This window comes from Pectinophora gossypiella, chromosome 3 (genome assembly GCF_024362695.1).
Source record: "Pectinophora gossypiella chromosome 3, ilPecGoss1.1, whole genome shotgun sequence".
NCBI lineage: Eukaryota > Metazoa > Arthropoda > Insecta > Lepidoptera > Gelechiidae > Pectinophora > Pectinophora gossypiella.
Genome location: NC_065406.1, coordinates 12,433,630 through 12,455,354, shown reverse-complemented (window position 1 = coordinate 12,455,354; position 21,725 = coordinate 12,433,630). Strand labels below are relative to the sequence as shown.

General features: G+C 35.8%; 1 protein-coding gene and 1 long non-coding RNA gene across 3 annotated transcripts in view; one reads left to right on the top strand and one right to left on the bottom strand.

The window, feature by feature from the left end:
* The window catches only part of LOC126382055 (reticulon-4-like), a 96,526-nt gene that overhangs the window by 65,801 nt on the left and 9,000 nt on the right, over positions 1-21,725 (bottom strand). For both annotated transcript variants that reach the window (XM_050031742.1, XM_050031743.1), the window contains exon 2: positions 6,297-6,532. The gene's annotated coding sequence lies outside the window, so the exon portion shown is untranslated. The remainder of the gene's footprint in view (positions 1-6,296; positions 6,533-21,725) is intronic.
* LOC126382184 (uncharacterized) lies at positions 18,547-19,881 on the top strand. Its single transcript, XR_007569027.1, has 4 exons — positions 18,547-18,870; positions 18,953-19,144; positions 19,575-19,640; positions 19,720-19,881. It is a non-coding gene; the product is annotated as an uncharacterized LOC126382184 (long non-coding RNA).

Here is a 21,725-nt window from a genome sequence, read left to right as displayed (position 1 = left end):
ATGATAAATGATTATTATAACTATTAAAGTACCAGGAACACATGATGATATAAGAGATGAGCTAGTCACGAGCCTGGGATGACCCGAGCCCGCGATTTCACCATCAAACTAAGTACATAATATTTTGCATAAACGCAGCAAATTGATAGTGAAACTCGCTAAATAGAACTACACGTAAAAGGCGTTATTGGGTACCTATATATAGTTATAGATGTGTATTACTGTAATAAGGTGATAATTGATAACGTATTTATTGTGATGTTATTGAGGTTAAGAAGTTTTCTAACGTTGTTTTGGATATTTGAACTACATATTAGTAACGTAGGTTTACTTACGTATACATTTGTGAGATGAGATGTTTTTGTTTTTACCCGACTTCGTCAAGGCAAAAAGGTTATGTATTTGACGCCTATGTATTCTTTCAGTAATACGAGCATGCCTTTTCTTGATAGTGTTTTCTTGCTTATTTTGAAATATATTGCTACAGTTTCAGCTGCCAAAGACGTTGGGTTAACCCGAATAGTACTGACTTGATTATTAATTTTAACATAACATAGCATCACGCATATATCCCCGAAGGGTTAGGCAGATATGTAATAAATTTTTAAGTCCTACGTAATAAGGGTCGACCCATTAGCCTCCTAAAAAATAAATCCTAAAACTCATGTGATATCAATTATCTATGGTCCAAAAAGTCAAATTCCGACCCGGGATTTGAATCCGTGACCATACGATGTAAGTCACGTGTTTTTCAAACGTGCCATGCATTCCAAACTTACGGACTCACGGAATAATTTTAATCAGTTACATATAATAGTAAGCAGCAGGTTCGAACGCAGCAAAGGCCTAAACCAATGATTGTTGAATTTGTTTTCGAATTCACGTGCTCAGCGGTGAAGGAAAACATCGCAAGGAAACCCACAATCCCGAGAAATGCATTTTCGGAGGTATGTGCCCTAATATGTATTGGGCTGGTTTCCCTTCGCGGGTTGGAAGGTCAGATAAGCAGTCGCTTCTGTAAAGAAACCCGGACTTGTCAAATCTTCAGGTTAGGTAAGCGGTCCCAGTGAAAAACGGGATACGATAAATAGTATGTACTTACTAAGTTTCAGCGAAAACACACTATATAAACAATTCGCTTTGACCGTACTGTAAGTTTCCCAAGATATTTTATCTCTATAATTGTTTCATAATTATGCAGCAGTTGCATTAGCATAATATACTCAAGTGGGCATATTGACCAGGTGGTGGTATGTTACGGAGGCGATGCCCGCGCGTTGGGAAAGCCGTCCTGCCTTATTGGATGATTCCAACTACTTTCTGACTCCCTGGTATGTGGATCTCGATACCGGTAGTGGCAGACTTTTTTTTCCATACAAAGTAATCGATCACACCAGCAACCGCACCTACTTAGTGCATACATGTGCTGGTATGTGTTATCCGGCTAAATAGTGTACTCCGTAAAAAACTATTTATTATTGAGACATTCATAGAGATATGAGTTTCTTGTAGTGTTTAGAAAGTAGGAATTATTATTTTCTTATTTTTTATACAATGCAGTTTGTCTGGAGGACGGAGTCTTTAATATTTAGCAATTGTTTATAATATGTATTTATTATTACTACTCGTAGTCATATTCACATTTAGCTTCCTAAAACTATTACGACCACACATTACCGCGTTTTTGCCTTGTTAAAAGCACCATAAATACAAAACGCAATGTGAAATAAATACATAGAGTTGTTCACTCGAACTAATTCACTTAAATAGCGTTTACTATTTTAAGTAAGTGAGCGTTGAACGTTGGAACTATTTGCAAAGGTTTTTTGCTTAATCGCCAATAGTCATTTTGGTTCCATTTATTTCTAAGCCGAGGTCAACGCCTCGGAAAATTGTTTTAGAGCCGTGAAGTATCGACTGCTGCAACTGTCATGAATTATTTACGTTTTTTTTATTGTAACAATGTCGCCATTTTGATTTTAATATTTTACATCGTTTTTTGTTTTAAACAGTGTTTATATTGGTAGTGTGTCTGTTACCTGATCGTAGTTTCAATTTAATAATATCCAAAGCTTATCGCTGATTTTTTTTTATTTCATCAAAGATTAAGAGAAAAGTTGTGAAATATATCTTATTATACCTATTATTACCATTAATGTGACAGTATTGGACTTTATCAATACCGTTTTCGGCTTTAAAGAACTAAAATTTAAGCAGACATTTATTCTCGGAATTGGCGGTACTCGTTTACCAGTTTCAGTCAAATTGTGCAATAAATACTGATGTGTTTATAAAAGGCTCTTTCAGGTTGGCGAGAGTCGATTATGTAAAGAACAACTGGTTTTGGTTTGGAACTGGGTCGACAGTGCTTTCCATGCACTTAGCTTTACCTTCGGCCATTTTGACACGTTATAAAAGTTATCAAAATTCCAACGTGATGTCGTAAATTGATTTAAAAATCTAGAAAATGAACAAAAGTAATTTTATACTTGATTCTTCATTTGGTCATGCCAGTATGCTGCCAAAATCTGAATGCCATCGAAACGACAAGGAGAAGAAGTATGCTGCCATAGCAATTACACGGAAAGAAGCGCTTATTAGGTCCGCTCGCGAGCAACTAAGTACCCACACCTCACCAAACTTTCTGTTAGATCAACTGATTAAAAAACGTACTTTTTTATATTAAGTACAAACATAATTCGTGCTCTTGACCGTGAAATAGAAATAGTTAGTTAATATATGTAAATTATATTGCATTTTATTGTAATTTGACACTTTCAACACACAATTTCATTCAACTACTTAAAGCGCTATTCTTTTCATACTAGATACACTTAGCTATTAACTTTCAAAGAGAGCATATTAAAATCCCATCTTACGATCTATTCATACTAGATATCGTCTTATTAGTACACAATACGACCATACCATGTCAAGGTGTCACTAACACAAGTGCTGTCAAAATGACAGTCACAACCTCGGGGGTAAACTTGACACGCATATTGAGATCACGACTTTTCAGATACAAATTGACAAATCAGGTGTGATGTTTAACGTAGGTAAGTGGAATGGCCAAGAATATTGTCAGATTACCAACACAATGCTCTACAACCAAAGTCTATTAAACCCATAATTGTTTACCATTTTTAAAAAGTAATGATTTTTTTTAAGATCGGATTTTCTACAGTAATCAAGAGTTCGTGCATTTCCACTTACGTCAACATTTTGTAAATGATTACGAAAAATGGCACTAACAGTGATAAAAATATATAGGAATGAAGTGTCACCTTATGTCATTTTTGTCTATCCCATATATTTTTAAAACTATCGCTGTCGCTTTTCTAACCTTTGAAAGAAAATAATTACTTTCTCAAAAATGGTAAATAATATTGGGTGTAATAGATTATGTTTATTATATTAATAGATATTATTTATTATTATATATAATAGATTTTGGTTGTAGACCATTGTGTTGGTAATATCTGAATATTCTATTGAAATTAACCGTATTTGTAAGTATGTATTTATTCCGAAAGTTTTTCATTCTAATAGTTTAATTTTGTAGTTTTACCATTTGACAGGTCCGGTCTTTTACAGCCGCGACTGACAAATATGATATGATATTCAGACGATACATTTGGAGAATATTTCCTTTCACTCATTACTCCTAGCCTGTAATCTCCTCCTGCAATCCACAAATTGACACAGCTGTGAATCGCAGTCACTTGTTACCAATAAGGAAATCTGTTCAAATTGGTAATTGGAAATTTCTGTTAGTGGTTTTATGGACATTTCGAGAAATAAGCACCAGTAAAATGGCAGGTAGCTTAAGACAAATCAATGGGCTGCGGTAGGCAGGACACAGTTTTTCATTTTGCTTATTTTTTACAGGATGTTTTCTATCAATCAATAATTCACTTTAAAATAAGCACAATAGGAAGTCTAAGGCCTAGACCTTAGGGTTAATGAACTCAATGTACTTATTGAAACGCCGGAATTTTCTTACAATCTTTTGCTACCTTTGCGTTTTATTTCAGCTACTTACTGATATTTGTAAATTAATAAAATACAGTGGTGAGCGTTTTGTTAACACCATAAAGGTGCGTTTCGAAACTGAAAATCTGTATGGGTGAAGTTGTAATTTTAGTGTCAATAATGTTATGCACGTGTTTCTTCTAGATCTATCAAATGTTAGGTTAAGTAAGCGGACATTGTGAAAAACGGGATAACGCTAGGGAGATGATGATGACATGTTTTTGGTAGAAACTATGAATCTTGGAATAAACGTATAACAAGAAAGTAAAAGCTCATGTATTTCATTATTTCCAAATTGGTAAGACGTAAAAATATGCGAATACTAATTCGTTAATTTACAGTTAATAACATACATTATTATTAAAAACTTATTAAAGACACTTATTTCTGAGGTATTTGAATTGAAAGGCCTAAAATGTAAAGAATTCATGAATGTGTAGGAATTTATACGATAGACATTCATACTGGAAAGCTCTTTTCTTCAGAATTCTTATCTTTACGATGTACAGCTAACCGTAAAGTAGGGATATTAAATACCATCGACTGCACCTGAGACCATTACGTACGCAAAGCAATAGCCTTGCATACTAAAAGGCAATAGGCTTTTAGTACTGGGAGTGCAGATGCGTCTATTTATTTTTAAAGAAAAAATTAAAAAGTCTACACCGATACGTTTCTAATATTATTATGTTTCAATTGTTTTTTATTAGGTGATATATATATATATATAAATAAATAAGTAAATAATATATATATATATATATATATATATTTTATCAATGGCATTATAAGTACTTAAATGATTTGGAGTTGACAAAAACATTCGGTTCAGTACAGTTCTCGATTAATCCACAACTTGCTTGCGGAAGTAATTTTCAAGACGCGTTCCTAAAAAAGTCAAGGAAAGGTGTTTTAAGTATACGCATCTATTTATGACCTTGGCAATTATATTGTGTGTGCCCAAGGGCGAGCGGATGCGACGCCGGAATAGCCCCATCACGATGACAGCTGTTACGAAGCCGCCATGATTATTTTGCGCGGGAAAACTAGTGCGGCTGTAGAGCAGGGTTGTATAGACAAGAGTTTAAAAAGTGGTTATTTTTAAAATTGTTTTTAGAAACCAATCGCCAATTCTGCTTTTGAGAACTCTATCTATTATTCCCTGCTTCTGATAATGTGATATAGACATGCGTAGATGAATTTTAAAGTAGCTTAAGGTATTGCACAACTTTTGGTATTATCACATAATATTTGTAGTTAAATCTGATCTTATGAAATTCACATGATTTATTGATTATAACCCGTATAAAGTCTACATTAGTAGTCTAATCATAAAACGTGACAACTATTACATCGACAACCCTAAGCACGACGTTTTGATGTCGTAATAGAGTTCTCGATTATGACTCTAATTTGTTAATTGTCGTAATCGTAATCCAGTTTTCGATTGACAGTAATGCTGACCTGAAATGTTGACAAGTTTTTTTTAAAGCATCGTGCAATTTAACGATCAAATCACCTCTGCAAACGGGAAGTACTTATGGGCAAATTAAAAAAATATATATTGCGTAAGATTTAAAGTTTTATTAGGTACCTTTAATGCGAGTAAAACGACTTTTGACCTTAGTTTTTTTTTGCCAAAAATTAACAAAACAGCATGAAATAATTATTATGTAATCTACTCGTATTGTAAGATCCATTATGTTTTTTGATATCTACTCTATAAAATTACATGGTGTTTTTAAATATTTTTTTAGAGTAATGATTTGCAATTTGTGTTCACGTCATTACTGTGTCATTATGTCCATGGTGTATGATTGACTCGCCATGTAATATGCCAGACAAGGTCACTTTTAATTGAACTTGACATTTTATTAGTAAATTATAGTGATTATTTTATACTGCACAGAAAAATGCTCATTTATTTCTATTCAATACCGGCCGCTATAAATATCAACGCATTTAATAGACTACTTTAGGATGCAATATCCGTAACGTAACTCTGAAACATGAACGCGCCGATCTATTCAAGAGTCAGTCAGTACGCACTGAAATAAATTTATTTTACCCCCATTGTACACTATTACCACATTTTAAACTTGTTGACACCGCCTAGTGTAGTAATACTTACCTACGCTTTACACAACTGAATTTTAATGAGCACAAATAATACTATTTAAGCAATCGTACTACACAGCTATTCCAGCAAACTTTTCCGGATTAAATCGATCGATTTTCGAAAACATTAATAAAAAACTTACCAAGGCTATGCTGCCAAATTGATGAGTCCGGCTGAGCGAATCCGGTATTGAACACTAGGTTTCACTTCACTATAGTCAACAGGTTTTCAGTTTGGCTGCAATTAAGGTAATGATGCACTAAACGAGGTTCCGTTTCACTTATTGACAGTTGCACATGTTGAAATGGGGAGGTAACCAGTCGATCGATTATGTTCGCGCCGTTACATCGTACGCGTAGCCGATGTGGACACTTCTGTCTGAAACAAGGAGAATTCAGTTTTAGAACCATTATTACAGTAAATAAGCATATACAAACGATAGATTGATTTGAGATTGTAAAGTAATAATAACCTTTTTCATCTTCACGTTCTAACCTCCTTCGTTGAAATCTTTTTCTTTTTAAGTATTCGCAAGGTTTTTAGAAGTTGATCTTTTTTATAATTGTTGTAAAACTCTGTTTCTTTACACGAAAAAATTGATTATTAATTAAATATAAAATGGCAAATTCTTTAGCGAAAGGTTCTTATTGGACAAGCTTCCAATAAAATCTCAATTTCAACCTTGTATTCATATTTACGCTATCATAATATCTTATCAGCATTTAAAATCATAATTCCGCGCAATGCAAATCAAACAGCATGAAATATTGGTGACACTTGCATGCAACCGGGTTTGGCAATGAGTGGTATAAATACGCGATCAGGTTGAATATTTATAAATAAAATTACGTCAACGTGCTTTTAAGAAATACTATTTTGTTATATGGTTTCAAGATCTACTTTTCCGTGTCGTCAGAGATGATGGAAGGCTCAGATAATGCAGCTGTGTGCTAAATATCTTATTCGACACAGAACTGGACATAGTTGCGGCCAGTTCGTGGATAGATGACCTAACAGGACCCTACTCATACAGGATTCGAACGGCATTTTCAACCACTGCTTTGGTTGTGTGAGGCGTACTTTAAAAGGACCCTATCAATTTTAGTAATGATGTTTAATGCAGCTAAATATGTCATTTCACAAATAAAACCTCCACCTGTAATATAAACTTGCCTTCATGATTATTCTATTCTAGTCCTCGGACCATAAAATTACGTCTTCCTTCGCGTGCTCGGTTTCAGAGGACACTTTTTCCTTGGGTAATTAATTAATAATAGCCTGCGTGGTCTAGTGGTTAGAGGCTCATGATCTGGAGGTCCGGGTTCGATTCTCGATGTGAACATTGTCAAAATCTCTTTGGGAGACTGTCCTTTGTTTGGTAACGACTTTTCAGGCTTGAATCACCTGATTGTCTGAAGAAGTAAGAAGCCGTAAAAACACCTCTACCAGCCCGCAGTGGAGCAGCGTGGTGGAGTATGCTTCATCAACCGGAGGTGATTGAGGGGAGGCCTGTGCCCAGCAGTGAGACGTATCTAGGCTGTTTATGAAGATTGTGATATGAAATAATTAATAATCTCGAAAAAGCAAATCTCATAAATTGTCTCGAACCGTTAAAGTAGTCGTATATGGGCGTGGGAAATGAATTCCTGTCCATTATAACCATTGCCTTACCATTTCCATGGGTTTCTCATGGTGGTAATTGCTTCATTTACCGTAACGTGAGGTAAGAAGCGTAATTAATGTACTACGGTTACAAATGAAATGTTTGTTACATCGGCACTATGATATAATGCGATTTTTCTTAAAGTAGTTTGAACTACTTAATTATTATGTTTTTGTATTGGAATTGATGTTTGTTTTGTATGAATATCGTGATAGTTAATAAACAGACTATTTATTACTATTTAAGTCGATTCTTGATGCCCGGAATCAGAATACCTCGTTTTGGTTTTCTGACCGTGTGTAGGTATGGAAAGTACTAGGTACATGCATACTTTTTAAAATACAGATATCTTAAACGATGTGATAGGATAAGGAATAATACTACGTATAGAACGGCAACTCTCTGCCCCCCCTCCCACCAGCGTGTGAGCTAGCTTTACCTCACCCCCCTCGAACACAGTTTAGACTTGAATCGTATTGGTGTCTGACGTCACATACACAAATGCGCGTGTACGATAACGTCAATGTGTGGTGTGTGTGTAAAACGAGGTTGTTTGTATGAAGTGTCCGGGGTGTGACGATGTTTTACTTCGATAAAGAAAGAAACGTTTATTATAAAGGGACACCACAGTAACAAATGTAAAACAAATAACAAATATATAATATAAAACACGGAGTAACACATAACTTACAATCAAACACATAATAAAAATACAACATACACGCATAAAAGCATATGTCGATTGATATTTAGGTACTTAGTCATATTTTGAAACAAGTGGATGATCATAACTATCAGAATTCTTTCAAATTTAATCCTCTTAGACGATGCCCCGAGTCGTGTTGTCTTAAATTTTGTACCAAGTGGGTGAGAGGCCTGAGCGCTCCCCATTTATCCGGCCAAGTTAATGTCATATGCGATAACCTAAAATAAGTCACGCTAATAAAAAATCAGAGATCGTTATCATCATGAGGAAGATTAGAACTCAGTAGTAAGTATATTTAAATACTTTGATAAGTTAAAGTGCATAATTAATAGAGTCATATTTAAATTTTTAATTTTATTTTACTATTATTATTTATTAAATGTGGACCTTCTGCAAATTGTACTTTTTTTATTGCATGTAAATGAATTACGAATTATGAGCGTGAATATAAACATAACGATTACCCTTGTTAGTGGTAAAACTTATGTTGCGGTGGCTGATTACATAGCTCAGTAAATAAGTAGGCATGTAAAGTACACTTGTAGCCGTTTACCTGATTAACCTAATTGGGTACCTGCCGTGTACAAAATAGGCTGCTTTTGTAAGTTCATACGAAAAAGTTGGTTTATTTTGAAAAACGAAATGTTGATAATCTTGGCAATGGTTCTTTGGATGAAATTGCTACATTGTCCCATTTTGTTGCATGTTTATGCAATAAAGAGCATTTGTATTGTAGTTTATTGTATTCACTGTATGAATATAGAGATGGCTGCACCAATAACATGAACGACAGTTATTGAAAATAGAAAAATATTGCGTAAAGTGAGATCTTGGCTAATTTGATTAGATTTCAAAAAACGAACTTAAAGACGAAAGGAAAAAGAAAAATAAAGAGAAAGTCGTGAAATGTAAATAAATAAATAATTTTGCTACCAATATTTAAATAGAATAAAAATACATAATAATTATTACCACGGTAGAAAAGCAATAACGTTATATCACACGTAAGCTGACCATTAATCGCAATAAGATGATAATCCGCTTATTTACTTATAATCTAGCTCGAGATATGTCACTCTACAACATGGGTGTTGGTTGATACAGTCACGCTGGAAAAACAGTTACTTAAATAAAACAGATATCTAACTATGAAATGTCGAGATATGTTATTTTATAAATTAAAAAGGTTTTTAATATTTAGCATCATTTTGAATCGCTGGGTCTAGATGGTTAGTAATATTCTATACATGCGGACCCAATGCGATGATGGAAAAGCAAGTTAAGGTTCCTTTGAAAAACCTAATAATCATTAATATAAAATTAACAAAAAATAATAAAAAATATATGACAGAAATTAACAACTTTAAAAACTATATTAATAAAAAAATATACAATTAACGATTATTAAAAATTATTTAAAGTAGAACTGAGAAAAATCAAAGTGGTACTGTCTAATATCTTAATAACAGCTTTAACTTCACCATAAGCATATATATAAGTAAGTAAATGTCAAGTGTTAGGCCATCCCATTACTATTAAATGTCAAAACTTACAACTAAAAATTATTAACAACAATAATGATACCGCTTCCAAGATAAAGTCGAGAGATTTGACGTACCGATCTTCAACAATAAAAATGTAGAGAAGACAAATCAGTAAAATTGACGCACACAAACTTAACCTAATTTTAATTTGACAGCTCTTAAACCAGTGCCGTCCTTCACTTACATAAGTTTAAGAAAGAGATAAAGATAGTTTTTAGCCCTGATATAATTAAGTTAAAATTTACGTTATTGGTTGTGAGTAAGGGAAGAGAAACAATTACTGAGAATTATTGAGGACAGAAGAGGCAAAATGATTGGACACCTAATAAGACACGAAGAATTTATTAAAAACATCATAGAAGGAAAGAGAGCAAGGGGAAGACCAAGAAGAGCTTACATGGAACAGATTAAAAAAAAGGTTAACGTCGTGTCTTATAGGGAAGTCAAGGAATTGGCCTTTGATATACTGGAATGGAAAATACTACACCGACAAGAGCGTGGCTCTTTTTGATGATGATGGTTGCCCGAATCGGCATCTGTGATACCCTTTTGTGTGTTATGACTGTATTCTGTTCTGTATTTTTTATGTTCTGACTGAGTGTACCTGTGTATTATGGAGCGCGTTCTGTCAATACATGTCACAGAATAAATAATGTCTTGAAACAAATGAATAAATACTGAGTGCGATGTGAGAGGCAGGTGACCGCCAGTCAAGGAGACAGTCTTGTTATTTATCAATATTAGTCATTGGTATTTTTGTATTACACACGGATTTTGGAAGCCATTTGTATACTTACATACTTAGAATATTTCCCGTTGGTAGTTACTATTATTTGCCTTTTGTATTTATTTAAATAAATCTAAGCAAACTACAAATAAATATATTATACAATCCATATGACTCTAAAAATAAAATGAAATAAATAACATCTAAAAAAAGATTTATTTGCCAATACATTTGCTATACTCCTTGTTAACTATTGGGTAAATATGGTTTTGGTATTTTGAATATAGCCACATCATGGAAGCAAACGTACACGAACACGAAAACTTTGTTTTCATGATGTGGCTTTATTCAAAAATAATACCTAAACCATATTTACCCGAGGAGCAAATGTATTGGCAAATAAACCTTTCTGAGATTTTATTTATTTCATTAAATTTTATATAAATAGGTATATAATTATATAAACGAGCACTAACAGACGTACATATACACAAGTCGCTGTAGTACTTAATGAGGTAGGATGGAGCACCACATTAGCCTTTTGTATTAACGCGGGTTATATAGCGGTGTACCGCGCGACGAGGCGACGTGTGTCAGGCACCAGCTTATTACATATAAGTAAATACGACCTTGCCAACCGCATTACCGTCAACCGCGTCGATGCGCGTTATCGTGTGAAAATCGCTTTAAGGTGAATCTGATGGACTTTATAGGTTACCTATCAGCCTATGATAAATATTCTTCTTCTATCGTGTGGGTTGTGTGGTGAATTACCAACCTCGTCAACCCTGGTGACAGGGTTACTATTGAGCCGCTAAAGGTCCCTGACATGGCTCATGTAACGAGTACTCATTTACATCAGTAAGAAAGTAGTAACCGGGACCAACGGCTTTCGGACAATCAGGTGATCAGTCTGTAGTGTCCTAACCAAACTATCACAAAGTGATTTTTGTGATATGTTCCCACCGGGATTCGAACCCGGGACCTCCGGGTCGCGTCGTGAGCCCAACGTTCAACCACTGGACCACGGAGGTCGTTATGACAAATATTTACATCAAATGTCTATTTCTTGCCGCACATTGCCTTATAATATTTCTGTTTAGATATTAGCAACAACATACATAATGAATGTTTAATGGGGTGCTGATTGCAAAATATCAGGAATTATTTACTCATTAGTAAAATCGTGTCGGTAGTAATGTGTCTTAAAACCAAAGTAGGCTAAAATTTAAAATAATTTAAGCGAGATTTGATGACAAAAGTAATTTAACTTAGGAAAATGTGTCTCGTTTTATTTTTGACAGCTCTAAAAAGAGTGCAAGTTTTTTTTTTTTACGTGACTTATTGTAGATTTGCCGCAGATGGCATTAACTACTTGGCCGGACAAATGGGGAGCGCTGAAGGCTCTCACCCGGTACAACGATTAAGACAACAGGCCTGAGGGTGCCCAGTTGGGCAATAGTGCAAGACAGAGCTTAAAAGACAATTATAATTGGAATGTTTGCATGAATCAGCATCATTATCCCAACTGGGCACCCTCAGGCCTGTTGTCTTAAATGTTGTATCGGATGAGAGCCTTCAGCGCTCCCCATTTGTCCAGCCAAGTAATTAATGCCATCTGCGGCAAATCTACAATAAGTCACGTCAAAAAAAGCATCATTATCCAAAAGTTTGATTCCAATTGGGTAGTTTTCTAGATCACAGATAAACTATGAAATTCTGATTAATTACTGTATAAAGACAGATCTAAAGGTGTCAAAAAACGTTTTATATTTTCTAATTAACTTATGTAAGTATGAATTTTAATAAAGAAAAATTTAATAAAAAGTGCGACATTTTGTTATTTTTCAACGACGTCACAGGTGGCTTTTTCATACAAACTCCATAGTAATTTCGCGTTTTGACGTTTAGTAAAAAGTATCTCATTTGACTAGTTGGAAACTGCTTGGCTTTTTGGCGGGAAACGGGAACGGGACAGTTGCTTTCTTCATTGAATAATCTAAATAATTAATACGAAGTGGTGTTTTGTGGTTAATGATCGCATTAAGTTAGTCGGAAGACATTCGCGAGTGTTATTATATAGGAGTATTCAATAAACAAAGTGTATCTGCCTATTTTCGCTTCGTGTCAGGAAGCCGCTTCATAACTCGAAAGTTTATGCGGACTTTTGAGTTAATTCGTTTGGGGTTCGGAGTAGGAGTCTACTCCGAGGGTAGGGGCTTAGGTTTCATCATCATCATCTTTCATCATTTCATCAATCATCAAGAAAAAAAATACGTAAGACATGGCTGTATGGGCATAGTTCCCTTTGCCTTACCCTTCGGGGAAAACCAAAACAAAAAAAAAGTTGGAAACTACCTATTATGCCAGGTTGTCAAATTAAAACGATTATGTAGGTTTTGTGGTACATACCTGGCCACTAGTGTAGTAAAAAAAAACATAAACAGCCTCATAAATATATTATACGTCCCGTTCCTGGGTACAGGCGGGGAAGCCAATCAACCGGAGGCGGTATTGAGCATATTTCACCACGCTGCTCCTCTGCGGGTTGGTGGAGCTGTTTTATGGCTAACAGCTTAACGTGCCGTCCGAAGCACGGATTCATCTTACTTTTACAGACAATCAGGTGATTCAAGTCCGCAATGTCCTTGCCAAACAAAGAAAAGTTTCACAAAGTGATTTCGACAATGCCCCATCGGGAATCGAACCCGGACCTCCAGATCCCAATGCTCTAACCACTAGACCACGGAGGCTGTTAGTTAAATGATTAATTATAAAACTTTTTGATAAGACTGCATCTCATTAGTGCATTTCTGAGTATAATAATCAACGCAATACTACGCTGTACGATACTAATTAATACATTAAGTAGAGCACATTAATAATGCACAAGTTTATTATAACGTAGCATCACGCCTGCATCCCCGAAGGGGTAGGCAGAGGTGTATACTTAGTATATACACCTACTTCTCGCCAGTTGTGTTTATTAGTATTTATAACCTAGTATTTGTATTTTAATACTAGGAATACTAAACTCGTGGTCTGTTTTCATGAAAAGTGCGAAAAGAAATCAAACGGTCGAGTGGTCGCGCATTGGGGGCACGTGACGACAACCACTCACGACATTATGCTGTTGCGTGAGATTAGCGCTTGCGCCCGCGCCTATGCCAACTGATGAGGTTTTGCGAGTGCTATGTTACGGGGGGCCTGCAGCCGCCGTGTCATGGAACTAGCGTACTTCGAACAATGCGACATAACAACCAACGCTATTGCCTACGTGACAAGTAAGCCACAGAATTCTATTGGCGCATATAACTACTGCGTTGCGTGCGTTATGCAGGCTCCATGCTACGGCTCCAGTTGCGTGCGTAGGAGTTGGCCAAGACACCTGTCATGCACTGCGACTCTGTTTACGCAGCTCTACATATTTACGTCTTCATTAACACAGTTCCTTTGGGTAAATTTCATGCCTGATTTAACAAGGAAAAGGTTGTCACATTTTGTTGCGATATGGTTATGCAAATTTTGAAAGCAGCTGTGACATTGGTTTATGACTTATGTTCGTGTAAGTGTGAATGTTTCTGAAGAGAAAAGTCAGTTTTCTGTTAAAAATATATATTATCTTCGAAACACAAATAATAATTATAGATAGAACCTCCATGCTAACCAACTTCTAGATCATATTTGTCAGCAAAACTATTAAATTGTAAGCAAACATGGTAAATTACTGTAATAAGCACATATGCTACTGTCCGCACGCTCGTTTAGACGTTTAAAAACGACAGTAAGTCGAGTATAGAGAGCAAGGTCAGCCAGCGCGACAGGTTATAACTAAATCCATTAACTTGTATGCCCGCACATGTCGAATTCCATATTTAAATGTCACACGGACCGGCTAAGCGTCCTCGATGCCTCGACCTGCCGAATATATCGATTTTACGTAACTAATTCTACGTAACAACTGTGAAATGGCTTAGGAAATACGTAAACATGTCTAGATCGCATATTCATTATGCCATATTTGCCAGCAGTTTGGTAATTTTAGACAGTTTATGCTAAATAATTCGTCTTTTAACCCGTATGCATAATCTAGAATCAGGTGTGTGAATCAGTGAGCTGTACAGAGTATAAAATATAGATTATTATTATTAGTGATAATAAAGCTGATTTATATCCCATTGTTAAGTATACTGAATTCCACGAGTAATTAATAAAGATGTTGGTAGTAATGAGAATGCTTGAGTAACTTGTATAACTGAAAATATAGTAGTACGTAAGTTTTAAGATATTAAAATGATATCAAAAGGCCGCCATTTGCCATGTACCTAGTTAAGAGTCTTTTGTAAATAAGTTCTTTTATTTTGGTGAAATAAAGAATAATTGTATTGTATTGTATTGTAAAGACATTGAGGAGCTCGGTGGCGCAGCGGTAAACGCGCTCGGTCTGCGATTGTTGAAGTTAAGCAACTTTCGCAAAGGCCGGTTATAGGATGGGTGACCACAAAAAAAGTTTTCATCTCGAGCTCCTTCGTGCTTCGGAAGGCACGTTAAGCCATTGGTCCCAGCTGCATTAGCAGTCGTTAATAACCATCAATCCGCACTGGGCCCGCGTGATGGTTTAAGGCCCGATCTCCCTATCTATCCATAGGGAAGGCTCGTGCCCAGCAGTGGGGACGTTAACGGGCTGATGATGTGTGTGTGTGTGTGTAAAGACATCAGGAAAAAAAAAGATTTAACAAATCGTTATCAATTATTTTTTCAGTAATATATTAACAAGTCACGTAATGTAATAAGTTATGTTAGTTTAAGCATTTCACTCGTCATTCGACGCAATTAGTGTGAAAGTTTTATAGAACTAATAGACACCATTACGTCATTAACTGTGAATTAAGCAAACGACGCATTCATGCAGATCAAATGTTAATTTGTACGTAATATTGATTTAAAAAATTCAGATATATAAAATCATCAATTTTGTAACCCCACTAGTCACTTGAACACATCTTGCATAGACCAAAGTCACTTTATCTACCTAGATATTATACTTCTGCGTCCAGATTTCCAGGTACAATATAATGGGTTTGGATTTTAAAAGAACTTTTGGCCTTAAGACCATGCTTGTAGTCAAACAGGTGGACGAGACAACATGAACTTATAGTTTTTTTTATAAATATAAACTCATTCAATACTATTATTAAATAAAAATGTACAGCATAAAAACAGATACTGTCCCACAAATTGCAAAATGAAAAAGTGACAAATTTAGCGTTAAATTATAGCCTTGTTGGTGCGCAGACGCACGGTTACGTGGGCGGTATTCGGGAGGTGTCGAATGTGAAAGGTAAAGGCAAAGATTACACGTTCACTTGGTGAATCAGCCTTTAATGGCGGCTGTGCACTCTCGGCGAGATACCTCGTGACGACAGCAAGAATGGAAGTGGTAGCTCTCGGCTAAACCCTCGTGGACAGCCCTATATTGTCCGACCTCTAGGCGAGGCTTCACAAGAGCACTTGCTCGAGAGTACACAAATGCCTTAATATAGGAAGTATTGATTTATGGAATCGACAGAAAGTGGCATAAGGTGTTATGTCCGGCAGCTTAAAAGTTTTCATATTATGTCAGTTTAAAGCTCAACCAAAACCGCAGACAAAAACAGACCCTTTTTTCAACAAAAAACAAAGATCTGACGATTTATTACAAAAACAAATCTAGCTAACAAATTGCAATGTGCTCTTGCGCCGGTGACAGTCAAATAAAGCATTGCCTTGCGGTGATCGAGGCGTGCTTCCAGGCTCGTGCTTTGTGGGCGGCGGTCGGTGTCTCGAGGTAGACCACCTCGTGATGAAAGGAGAGCGAGTACAAGGCCTACTGTTACGCTATTTTATATATCTACATAGACGCGACAAAAAACGTGCGCTGCTACCAATAGATTCAGTGTATCTAAATAAACACGGACGGGTTCTGCATCTTCATTAGGGTATGATGGCCCAATCTCAAACTCTTGATTTCTACAACCATGTGTACATTTCTTCTCTAGTCTTGATTAAATATATTTTTCTTATAAACATAGCCTGAGGTGTTTATCGCGTCATCTTCGATACTAATCCAATCTAAGTATCTCATGCTGTAAGGCTTGTTTCACTTGCATTTTGGATTGTTTCACTTACATATTGATGTAGTTAAGTTTATTACGCTAACTAACCGAGGCGCGAGGCGTCGGGATCGGGCAGTGTAATAGCACAGCTCTTGTTGGCATTTTGTCTTACATTTTATACTTACACCCGATGCATCGGGACCGATGGATTGGGTAGTGTATTAAGGCCTTGACGTAAGCTTGGTTTGGGTTGGGTTTTAATAAACACGTCTTGGTAACGGTTTGAGGAGCTCGGTGGCGCAGCGGTAAACGCGCTCGGTCTGCGATTTTTGAAGTTAAGCAACTTTCGCGAAGGCCGGTCATAGGATGGGTGACCACAAAAAAAAAGTTTTCATTTCGAGCTCCTCCGTGCTTCGGAAGGCACGTTAAGTCGTTGGTCCCGGCTGCATTAGCAGTCGTTAATAACCATCAATCCGCACTGGGCCCGCGTGGTGGTTTAAGGCCCGATCTCCCCATCCATCCATAGGGAAGGCCCGTGCCCCAGCAGTGGGGACTTTAATGGGCTGATGATGATGATGATGATGATGGTAACGGTTTATAAAACACATTTCCCATAGAAGGAATTACTTTTACAGTCACTTAACTTATTTATTGGGCCAGTCCGAACGGGTCTGTATGACATTGATATAATTACACCCGAAAAAATAAGGAAGCAGGTTTGGCACAGTTAACGGTGCTTGCAACTGTAACTGTAAGCTTATGTATTCACCAAGCTCTGCTGTAAGTAGATGGAGATACTGAACTGTACTTTTCAGATAGCCCAGTTCTTTCGCAGGTGGACAGGTCACTTAAGATTAAAAATCTGTACTAATATTACAAATGCGAAAGTAACTCTGTCACGCTTATTACCTTGGGAAAGAATATAGATTTTTTCTTATAAACATAGCCTGAGGTGTTTATCGCGTCATCTTCGATACTAATCCAATCTAATTATCTCTCTCATACATAACATAGGGTAGGATTAACACGTCGCGCGCGATAACCGAAATCCACGCAAAAGGAGTCGCGGACAGAAAGGAAGTAAAAACTATGAAGTCAATAATCAATTTGAAAGTAACTGGAGCGAATGATGCAACGGTTGCTGCAAGTAGTGTAGACTATAAAATATAAGTTTATTAAGTTATACATTTGCACAACTTGTGCCGAATATAGTCGAATTTGGCTAATGTTGCAAGTTTTTGTAACAGATCTTTCTTGCGGCTCATATCGCCTCTGTTCTGAGTAACTGTCGCGTCAGTATGTTTTGCCAAAGCGATTTGTATCTTATTGATAATTTTGAAAGATGCAAATCAGTTTCGTTTAAAATGGCCGATACGACATAGTTAGTTACTCAGGAGAAAGAAGATATAGATCTGTGTTATGGTAGGTTCTTAAATTATGCCGATAATCTGTATGTCGATTCTGTAGATCTCGAACAATAACTCGCTTATCACTTCGACGCTCACTTACACTTCGCATTCGATCTCACCTGACCTTGATTTCGTATTCTGTAAACATCACTAGCTCACTTGCGAAGTGAAGTGAGCTTCGATATATCTTTCGAGTAACTAGTGATTGGCGCTTAATGAGAAGATACCAATCGGTAATAACCGATTTATTGTTTTTAGCTAAAATAATGAAATTCTGCCAAAGAACTATAATTTGGATGATTTTATTCACGTTTCTGTACTCGAATTTAAATTACTCAAGCCTTAATAAGTTAAATTATAATGTTTTTAATCATAAACTTAATTCTTTTGGATGAATGAGCATTGAGTCTATGCTTACATTTTTATAACTCAAAGCTAAAAAAAAGTTTTGTACGAATGTTTGAAAACAAAGTTGAGGAATTTCAAGTGCATTTATATGTTTTTAAGTGGTTTGGTGCATAGATTGTGGTGTTTTGGCTGCGTGTGGACATATTTTGAAACGGGATAATGAAGTAAGTTTATTCTTTTACTTAAAATTAATCTCTTACTGACTGGAATTATTTTGTTTTGTAACAAAAACAAAAATCTTTTCAGTGTAAGCGAGCGCTCATCCCATCTGTCCTTTGCCCTAATAGAAGCAATGATTGACTTCCTGGAGAGAAACCCAGATCTGGCAAAGGGTTTTTCAAAAACTCAATATGCCAGAGAGTGGAGCACTAGGAAGTTTAGTCATAGCGGCTCAATAATATGGGTGGGACGATTAAAACATACAAGCAGTGGACCAAAGTGAGTATGTTAATATTAATATTTCTTGTCCGGAATACTGTTCTTGAAGCATTTCAAATGTAAAAAAAATTGAATTTCAACGTAGCTTGTTTATTGAGTTTGTCAATCTCTGCAATTTATTCATTAACAATGTACCTACTAACGCATTCTAAACACTTTAAACTTATATATTATCTGTCTGAGTAAAAACGTGCCGTTAAAAAAGTAGCAGCACAGGCTGCAGCTAGACGTAGGACTGGTGGTGGGGTGGAGGATGTAGCTGAACTTGCATTGGAGGAACGGATAGTGGCTTTGTATAGGGGTTCAGGGTTTGGTACTGGAGATGCCCACTGGGAATCCAGCTATTTTTAGTCAGAGTTTTATTAAATTAGCTGTGTTCGTCGTTATTATACTAAAATAATAATAATAAAGTACATGATTTTATTTTCAGCAATCAGACCCAATACAATTGGTTCCCCAGCCTCACTCTTTAATACAAAGCAGTGGACATTCAGAAGTACGTATTTCAGTTTATTTGATCTAATGTTATTTTGACTACATTTATGTGCTGAAATAAACTACTATTACTCTTACAGATTTCAGTGAGTTGAAGAGCAGCAGTTAGAAATTCAGCGGCCCAATGCATCGGTCAAGGCGACCATGATGAAGCGCAGCATTGAGAGAGACGGAATTGCCGCTAACGCTGTGGCGGCAGTGGAGGAAGGATTAAATGCGCTAGCAGAAGCTATTAGGTTGAACTGGGGTCAAATAAATAAGTATTTAAATTGTAATTTTATATTTTCAAGTTTTAAAGTAGATTATTATACGTTATATTATTATTATTCGTTGTTTCTTTTCTGGTTTTGCTTATATTACAATCTTTTTTTTTTCAATGTTCTTAGTACTAAATATAAATAATAATAAAAAACTGTTATTTATTCATAAAATACAATTTTGAAGTTAATAGCAGACCCTAAAGTAATAATAGCCTATTATATACAATTGTATTGTATAACATTACACAAAGTAGGTAATTCTGTATGATAACAACACACTCACCTATACCTCTAAATTACCTGTTATTCCTTAGTATGTACTATAACTAGATCTACATAGATAATTAAAATATTTAGTCCTAAGGTTCTGTTACTCTTCTCACACTGAGGTGGAGTTAACGTCGACGCGATCACCACAATCTATTCACAAGATCTTTGACTTTTTTTTCTTTGTCCTTTGAGGCCTTTGCGACCGTCCAACATTTAAATTATCATGATTTGGCACGTTGCCTTCTCTGTGTCTCGGCTGCCACCTGAGCTTCCTCTAGGTTTTCATCTTCAGTCAAATTAACTACCTCCATTCCAGCCCGGTTGAACACGTTATGCAGAATACAACATGCATTTCAACTTTATCAGGATGATAGTCTAGGACCCTGTGTACTAACAAACACCTGAAGCGTCTTCAACAAACCATTTGGCGTTTTACGGAGTTGCGCAAGCATGTTATAATATGTTTCAGGAGTATTGTCTGGGGCATTATTTATAGGTGTCATAAGGTTAGCCCGCTCAGCATATCCAGAACCACCTGAAATATATGAAGAATACAACTTTATTACTAAATATTTAAACCAATTGTTAGTAAGGAATTCCTTACTAATAAAACTGAAACGTAAGTTTGTTGCTGCTTTTACAGAATTATACAGTAAACCACGAGAAATGTTGCATTTAGATAGCTGATGAATGGTCTAGAAAAGAATTTCAGTTAGATACTCTGTATCCTATTAAATAAATCTAAAAACTTTTTTAATAGATTTGTTAAGGGCCAACTTATAATTATTTTTATCACTTTTATAAATATATTATATCTTTACTAAAGAAAAACTTACCAAACAAAACAATTTCTTCACCAGCATTTGTCAAAGCCTCTAAGTGATCTCTTACATCTTCATTAAAAATAAAACTGTCATCTGTAATCTAAAAAATAGGTACTTAATCTAAGATTAGGGAGATGATCATCAAATAATAATTTGAGAACCTCTAAGATGTTTGATCAAGCGGGACAAGAGATTCTAATTCACTTACCAATTGCACATGATATTTTTTCAATTGCACATCCTAGCATGATAATTCTTACGACAGAAGAAGCGCTCTTCATGCTCAGCCGGTCTTTTTAAGTTACGAGAGTGCCATCAATGCTGCCAATGTCATCTTGAAATTGTCAATTTTTCATGAAACCTGTAATTCAATACAAGAAAGTAGATAGTGGGTACTCGTATTAGGGTTTCAACGCATGTTTTATCACAAAAATCTTCAAATATAAATCTCCTCTTTAATATTTGTCTTTCTTGTATATTTTGGGGAAACCTTATATACTTTTTCATCATGTTCGGATTGTTGAGTACCTTAACCACTTTGTTTATGCAGCAGGATGCAGATGTTTGGGACAAATAGGTCCGAACATTTTCTTTTATAATGTTTAGTAGCTGCCACTAGCCAAAAATGACAAGGTACACAATATGTGTGGAATAGTATGCTATCAATCTATTTTAACAAAATAACGATAATTTATTTGATAGGTAGGAGGTATTAGATAGATAGGTAATTTT